This window comes from Mus caroli, unplaced genomic scaffold (genome assembly GCF_978045245.1).
Source record: "Mus caroli unplaced genomic scaffold, Mus_caroli_1 scaffold_1, whole genome shotgun sequence".
Taxonomy (NCBI): domain Eukaryota; kingdom Metazoa; phylum Chordata; class Mammalia; order Rodentia; family Muridae; genus Mus; species Mus caroli.
The window spans coordinates 14,382,852-14,391,323 of record NW_028227256.1 but is presented as its reverse complement, the minus strand read 5'-3'; the positions used below and the strand labels follow the sequence as shown (position 1 = coordinate 14,391,323).

Here is an 8,472-nt window from a genome sequence, read left to right as displayed (position 1 = left end):
ATGTAACAATAAGATGTATTTAAAAGATGAATATTTGGCTTTGCATATGCCACTGTCACTTTTTGTTACTTGCTGTAGCCCTGGTCAACCCTACCATATTCTATAACATCAGGGCTGAGGAGGAGCCCGTGGACCGCATCTTCTTTGAGCTGTTTGCAGACAAAGTTCCAAAGACAGCAGAAAACTTTTGTGCTCTGAACACTGGAGAGACAGGATTTGGCTATAAGGGTTCCTCCTTGCACAGAATTATTCCAGAATTCATGTGCTAGGGTGGTGATTTCACACACCATAATAGCACTGGCATCAGGTCCAACTAAAGAAAGAAATTTGAGGATGAGAACTTCATCCTGAAGCATACAGGTCCTGGCATCTTGTCCATGCCAAATGCTGGACCAAACAAAAATGGTTCCTAGTTTTTTATCTGCACTGCCAAGAATGAATGGCTGGATGGCAAGCATGTGGTCTTTGGGAAGGTAAAAGAAGGTATGAACATTGTGGAAACCATGGAGTGTTTCGGGTCCAGGGATGGCAAGACCAGCAAGAAGATCACCATTTCCGACTGTGAACAACTCTAATTTCTTTTGACTTGTGGGCATTTTACCCATCAAACCATACCTTCTGTAGCTCAGGAGAGCACTTCTACCCCAAACTACTCACGATACCCTGCAATCTCTGCTCTCACTGAAGTTCTTTGTGTTCCATATTTTCCTCATTACCCTTCAATTCTAGCTGGATTGTAAAGTTAGGTTTATGATTATGAATAAAAACTAAATAAGAAAAAAGATGAATATTTAATTTTGACCTTTTGTATGAATAAAAGATTATGTAAGGTATTTAAATTTTATAAATTGTACCCACTATAATCTCCTCACCATCCTCCCTTAGCATCAGTGAACATGGCACTTGAATCTCCATTTGTCCTGTATGTGAATAATCTATAAATCTCAAGATCTACAAACAGTAAATGTCCCTATCTTGATCATGATTCAGTTTTTATAACTCATATTCATTTGACTGCATGTGTACCCCATCTATCAATAGCCTAGGAAGCTCTGCCTTTCACCATCATCACACATTCTTTACCCGTATTGTCCTTCACTGTTCTCAAGTAACACTGTGTTTTGCTAGGACAACTACCAACTCAATGCACTAAATACCCATGCTTTTGATTAGCAAGTGTGAACCTACTGAGTGCTCAGTGGATTCAATGAATGCTAGATTTGCAAAACACAAAGGAGCACTCTTTCTAGTAACAACAATATTTTTTCTGAAAAATATGAAAAGATGATGCAGAAAAGGAAGAAGAAATATAAGAAACAGAGAACTATCAGATTTTATTCCGTATATATTTTTTAAAGCATCATGAAAACACCTGTCTTTGGTAGATGGCCATATGTTGACAATGGATATTGGTGCCTAAATTTGGAAAGATTGATACTTCACTCTTAAAATACCATCTGCATAAAGGTTTTCTATGTAGTGACATGTTATATCTTGTGCAGTAATAGTCAATCCTGAAAAAAGAGATTGTTTTCCTTCTCCTGAGCTGAACTGTGAGTATTTTGTTTGGTAGGCTGCTGAAGCCACAAAAGTGTATTCCTCTTAGTGGGTTCTATTAATGGAATTTGAATCTCTGAGCAAGACAATGATAAAATTCAACCTTAGTGAACAGATCATAGAATACAAGATTGAGATTGAGTAGAGGCTGTACCAAAGCTTTGTTATCTTTGATCATGAAAGGCCATGATTAAGTAAACCTCAGCCATCATGAGGCAGACAGCTTCAACAATCCTCTTGTTTTCAGTCCACTTGCTGTTACTAGGAAATTCCATTTCCAAGAGTCATAGGTCTAACTTTGTATTTTCAGAACACTTGGATCTTAGGATCATTTTTTCTATCTTCAAATGAGAAATAACATAAAATCTACTTTTAGATCCTTACTCTTTTAAAAGTAAAAAAAGTATGTAAAGTAACTGTTTTTTTCCCAAACACAAATCTACCATTTTATTGAACAGAAACCTATCTATTAAGATCAGAATTAGATTCAAGAACTACAAAACAAGGAAAGCTATACTTAGAACATGTATAAAAATGCCTCAAATAACAGAACTGGCTCTGGTTAACCAGAAATGATAGGATGCTTTCAGGCAACAGCGAATATTCATTCTATTGAAATCATATACAAAATCCCAGAGGCTCCATAGATAACTGGCAGGAAAGTGAACTAAGAAAGCATAAAATCAAACCATAAAGGTTCTTTCCCCTCCTTTCCTTACACACTCACTCTTCCACGTGTTTCGAAAGCTTTTACATGCATGCAATCTGACCCCCAATTTCTTGTTGATTTGTTTACATTTATCTCCTGCTAGAAGGTTATCCATAAGGTTTTGTGTTCATAAAATACCTTCTGAGAATATGAAAGAAAATGAAAACCTGGCAGAACAGTTGACATAGAAAATTCAAGGGAAGAGAAGAAGACAAAGGAAGAGAAGAAACATTGTTTTCTTTAAAATTACAAATATGCAACATCTTTGTAAAGACAGAGCCTATTACAAAAAAAACAAAACAACAACAAAAACCCTCAACCTATCAAAATGCTGTGTTGTGAAGCCCAGTCCCAATGAATATATCTACATAACAATCCCTACACCTAAGACTCAAGGAACAATTGTGGAAAGGGCACAGAAAGATTGTAAGAGCTCCCAAATCAGAGAGTTTGCTGTGAGAGTATGTCAAAGTTTCCATCAATAATGTCTCCAATTTGATTCCCTCATACTGAATGAGAGAACAAAACAATGGGCATGGTAGTGTGGACGGCATGATTCCAAGGGCCTCAACCTTACACAAAACACTACAGTGAAGCTGAGTGTAGGGGAAATCATTTTCCCCAGGGAAGAAACCAGGGGCTGATTACCAAATGCCAATAGGTCAGCCCTCAAAAACATTCCAGCAGGAAACATTAGACACAATATAACAGGGTGCATTTATGTATTTAGGAATATATATTGAAGAAAGGGGCCATGAATTTGACAAAGAGCAAGAAGGGACATATTGGAAGACTTAGGGTTAAAGAAATGGGAAGATAATAATTATCTTATAATCTCAAAACATAAAAGAAAGTTTTCTAAATTAAATGTAGGGCAGGTGCTTTGGCTCAGTTGTTAGGGTACTTGCTTATGTGCCTGAAGCCCTGGTTTCGATTCTTAGCACCACATATACTGGGTTTTGTGGCATATAACTCTAATGCCAGGGAGAGAGAGTAAGACCAGAAGTACAGGGTCATCACTGGCTACACACCGAACTTAAAGTCAGCCCAAGCACAAAACTGTGCCACTAACATACAAACCCAAACAAAACAGAAGTCTCTTCTATCTTGCCCATCCTGACTCTACATTCACTCTTTTTTAGTCTTTTCTTAGTTTGCCAGTTTAAGTTAATACCTAATATTTTTCCCTTAATGTCTATGAATATTTGAAGTCTTCCTTAACTGTTCAGATATCTACTTTTCTCTTTCATTCAGGTACATGTGAATGTAGTACACCTTCGCCCTCTACACTACAATGCTAGCCCATTTCCTCATAGCAACTACCCAAATCTAAGCTTCCGAATGTCTCAACACTGTGGCTTTCAGCTGTCTTTCAGTCTAGAACAATTCTCTCACTATTTTCTAAGTGTAAAAGGTTGTTTCATATTTAAACAAGGTTTTAGAATGGTCTCAATCAGAGGACATTTCTTCACATACAATCTGACATATCTGAAGAACAAGCCTCCCCCCATTTTAGGCTTAAAAGCCATATTATAGTAAAAACAACTAGGTTCATTGCTAGTTATAATTCAACCTCTGTTTCTCAAGGGTTGTGCCCACCTGTAAGCTGAACTGAAATCATGTCTTTATTTCAGAAAGTTAATAATCATTTTGCAACCTGTGGTGGTTTGTATATGCTCTTCCCAGGAAGTGGTACTATTAGAAGGTGTGGTCCTGTTGGAGTAGGTGTGTCACTATGTGTGTGCACTAAGACCCTCATCCTAGCTTCCTGAAAGCTGTATACTGCTACCAGTCTTCGGATAAAGATGTAAAACTCTCAGCTCCTCCTGCACCATGCCTGCCTGGATGCTGCCATGTTCCCACCATGATGATGAAGGACTGAACCTCTGACCCTGTAAGACAGCCTCAGTTTAAATGAACTTATAAGAGTTGCCCTGGTCATGGTATCTGGTCATAGCAGTAAACCCTAAGACACAGCCCTACCTTTGTTTCAAAGGGGTTCTTATGGATACCTTACTGTAACTACCCTTCATTATGACCACCTTGCAATCATGTTTTTGTTTCAAGAGATAATAATGACTAATTTGTTATGCTTTATGTTCTGCTCCTGTAAACCCACCTCTTTTGCCAAGTGCCCCATTTGGAACTCCACCTACCAACGCTATAAAAATCTTGTCTTCCTCACATCTCAAAGCTTATCTCTAAAATTCCAACTTAGGACTATCCAGTTCCAGGTGCTCAAGTAGAATAAAGTTCATTTTAATTAGAAAACTGTGAATTTGGTCTTTCTCCTCATAATTTTCACCTCTAGAAATGTATACTGAACATGATATACACATGCTGTAAACATGATGTTTACAGCAACCCTGCAAATATCATACTTTTACCCTTTGCCTAATTAACCTAAAAGTAGAACCAGTCACTCAGGCAGTAATATGGTTTTAGTGCCATCTCTACCACACTGTTCTTTTACCCTGGAGAGTCATAGAAGCAGGTGATACAAATGAATGAATCTTCCCTAAGTAGATTCATTTTTAGGCTCTACATGCCTAAAATCCTAGTGTTCAAGAGACTAAGACAGAAGGATCACACATTTAAGGCCAGTATGCGCTACATATTAAGACCCTTCTAAGCACAGGGGAAGGAAGGTTGCTTTTTAAATAGTGATAATCAAATAACAATTGCATTTTCCAATAAATGCATATATTATTTTGTTCAGATATTCATTATAAATTACTACAGATGATGTGCTGCATAGTTTAACATCAACTTGACACAAGCTAGAGCAGAGATGGGAATATTAACTGAGAAGTGGCTACAAAGGATTGAGCTGTAGGAGAGACTATGGACCATTTTGTTAATTACTTATTGATATGGGATTCCCCCTCAGCTTCTTGTGCTGAATTATGTGAGTAACCAGACTGAACAAATCATAATAAGCAAAGTCAGTAATGGCACTACCTCCAGGTTCCTGCCCTGTTTCAGTTCCTGCCCAGACTTCTTTGAATGATGTCGTATGATGTGGAAGTATAATCCAAATCAACCCTTTCCTCCCCAAGTTACTTTGTGGTGTTTTATCACAATGAGAGTAACAATAACTAAGACATATGGCATGAACTAACCACTAAAATTTATTTTCTCACTGCTTTAGAATCTAAAATTCTGGATAAAAGCATTACCAAGGTCCCTATCTGCCCTAGCAAGCAAACTGGTGTATTTTCTTTCATATCCTCTAAGTAGTCACAGGAAAGTGAGAGATACCATCTATTTAGAAAGCTAACTCTTAATGGATAAGAGCACCACCCTTACAACCTTCTTTGTCTTAACCACTATACAATATAAAGACTCCAGATACATAGTTACACTGGGAGTTAGGACTTCAGCATATAAACTTGCTCAAGTGTTATAATTCATTGCATAAAAGCAAATTTTTGTAATGAGATTTATGAAGATAAAGGCAAATGGTGGAAGTGAAGGAGCAAAAACTTTGGTAGCTCAGTGGTCAGGATGAACACTTTGGAGAAGTGACATTTGAGATACAGTGGGAGAAAAGAGGGGCAAAGAAGCCAGCAAAGACTTTGGAGAACAATCTTCCAAGAGGCAGTAATTACAAATATAAATGCACTCTAACAAACCAACAAATGCTAAAATCCAACATTCCTGGGAAGTGATGAACCAAATCAGGAGATCATGAGACTTGTAAATAGATTCATCATTGGAACATCTGAGTTTTTGAGTTTGTTTCTTTCGAGAACAAGATATTAGGAAAAAGTCTGCAAAATGGCAATTTCTCACTCGCACACTGGAAAATAGTTATCTGGATGCTAGTGGAAGGCAAAGCTGAGAAGTCTAGAGAGGAGACAGATGAGATCACATGTAAGCTTAGATAGTTGTACAGGAACACAGATGGCATGAAGGAATTGATTTGCTATGTATTAAGAAGGCAGGATCAGGAGCCTGATGATCAGTAGGTTTTTGAAGAAGAGACCAACATATTAGTTGTTGCATTGGTTTGGTGTCTACATATCTTGATGGCTCAAAGAAATGTTCATTGGATGAAAAGATTCTGATAGAAAAAAATTAGAAGTAAAAAAATTAAGAATTCACTAATTAAAATGAAAATGACTTTTTAAAATGCAAGCCTAAGTATTGATTCAAAGGTTTGATTTGATTCACGTTTAAAAGAAAGAATGGCCAGAGATGTAAATTTAAGAATGTAACTTGCTGACTCTTCCATGAAGCCAGATTTTTAGATGTAATATGTAAAAATAATCAAGGAGGATTTCAACTCAATACCTGTGAAAGGAAAGAAAAAAGCCACACTGGACAGAGGTGGAGGTTGAACTATAATTCAACAGAAAAGTTTCTATATAGAACAAGCCACCAGAACTCTTTGGAATTAGAAAAGAAAGCATACATCCAAGGCACCTTGTAGGGAACTAAAAAGAGGGCCCTGGGGGAGGGGGGGAGACCCACACCCCGCCAGAGTTTTATCTATTCTCTGGTCTTTCGGGTGTGGAAAAGCTGCCATACACTTTCTATTCATCCCTGGGTGGGCATTAAAGCCTCTGACCCACTCTTCAGAGGGTGGACAAGGGGCACCCCTACCTGGGATCCCCAGATCTACTTTGCTAAAGCCACCAGGGTTATAGGAGAGAGGGATGAGGGAAGAGGTTCCCAACACCTGAGAGTGCAGCGGATCTTGACTGGAGCACAGGAAGGCCTTCTAACAGGAGAGGAGAGGAGAGGAAAGGAGAGGAGAGGAAAGGAGAGAAGGAAAGAAGAGAGAGGAGTGAGAGAAGTGAGAGGTAAGAGAACAAAGAAGTGAGAGAGTGAGGTGGGGGCCTAACAGCCCCTTTAATGATCTTTACTGTTGTTAGGTAACTGGGGAGGAGTTTAGCCTGAAGGTCAGAAGCTTGGACCATTGCCCATGTGACTTCTAGCCATGCTTCTCTTGTGGGGGCTGTGGGGGGCGGTAACTTAGGCAGAAGTCAGAGTTCCAGGAGCATAAGGGAATGCCTACCATGTCATTTAGATGAATTATCACCACTGGGGTTCAGACCTCAGCTCGACTGGAGACCAGAGTGTCTTTGCATAGCCCAGTGCCCCACAGCACATCACTTGGCTTGGCCATGAACTGTTAGATGTGCTATGAAAGAGGTGTGATCTTGGATGTGATCTTGGCTCTTTTATGGTGAGGCAATCACTGAATTTGGCTGACATCCCCAAACCATTTGTGGGACAGCCCTGCCACAGATGACAAAGGCTGCCTTTATTGTTGAGCAGCACATCCCAACCTTCCACACTGTTACCCAGTTGTTATATAGGCCAACCTTCTACACCATTACCCAGTTGTTATATAGGCCAACCTTCTACACCATTACCCAGTTGTTGTGTAGGAAATAAACTAACATCAACTCACATAGTTGCTGAATGAGATTATCTTGGGAAAATAGATAGCTAAGATGAGGATGACAGTATTCAATAACTATTGGCATGCAGAAAAGATTTCCCCAGATCATGCCTGAACTTTAATTACATGCCTGGAATTAAAGATAGAGTCAAAGCCCCAGCTCTTGGGAGGTCCTAGTCCTTTCTAAGTTGATGGTAAGCAAATGTCTTTGTACCATCTGAGGATTCTCTGAGCAGAGATGGATTAGAAGAAAAAAATAAGAAGGCATCTTCTTGATCTTCTTATTATATGCAATTTGAAGAAATTAAAATATCAAAACTTGACTTCTGTGTCTATATTTTGTGTAATAGAAATAATGATCATATCCAAAGAGACAATGGGAGGTCTGGCAAATCCTATTTAAGGTAAAGTGTCAGAATCCTACTCAGTTATGCATCAGCAACTCTACTTTTCTTTCTAATTTTCACTTAGTGAATGAGGGAAGACTTTGTCTAGACAAGGTGCTCCGAGCAATGGTGTCCCTGAGTTGACAATTTTTGGTTTTCCTTTGTATACCTGTGCCTCATTTTATTCCTCTCTTTTGCTTTCCTGAATTTCTAAAAGTAACTGTACTGCTTGGCTTCATGATATGTCATACCAATCAAAAGAAACCAAACCCAGCATTATTTGGAGCCCTTAATGCCACTGTTGTTCCCTCTTTGAAGGTCGGATAGTCAATGATAAGTCTCCTGTGAGCTTTCAGACCATAATCACAGGGGCTAGGTCTGTTGAGCACCTCTTGTCCACAATTAAT

The 8,472-nt window shown here is 38.8% G+C and overlaps 1 pseudogene; it reads left to right on the top strand.

Annotated features, from left to right (window-relative positions):
* The first annotated feature begins 260 nt into the window (after positions 1-260).
* Positions 261-575, top strand: LOC110312646 (peptidyl-prolyl cis-trans isomerase A pseudogene; annotated as a pseudogene).
* Positions 576-8,472: the final 7,897 nt, after the last annotated feature.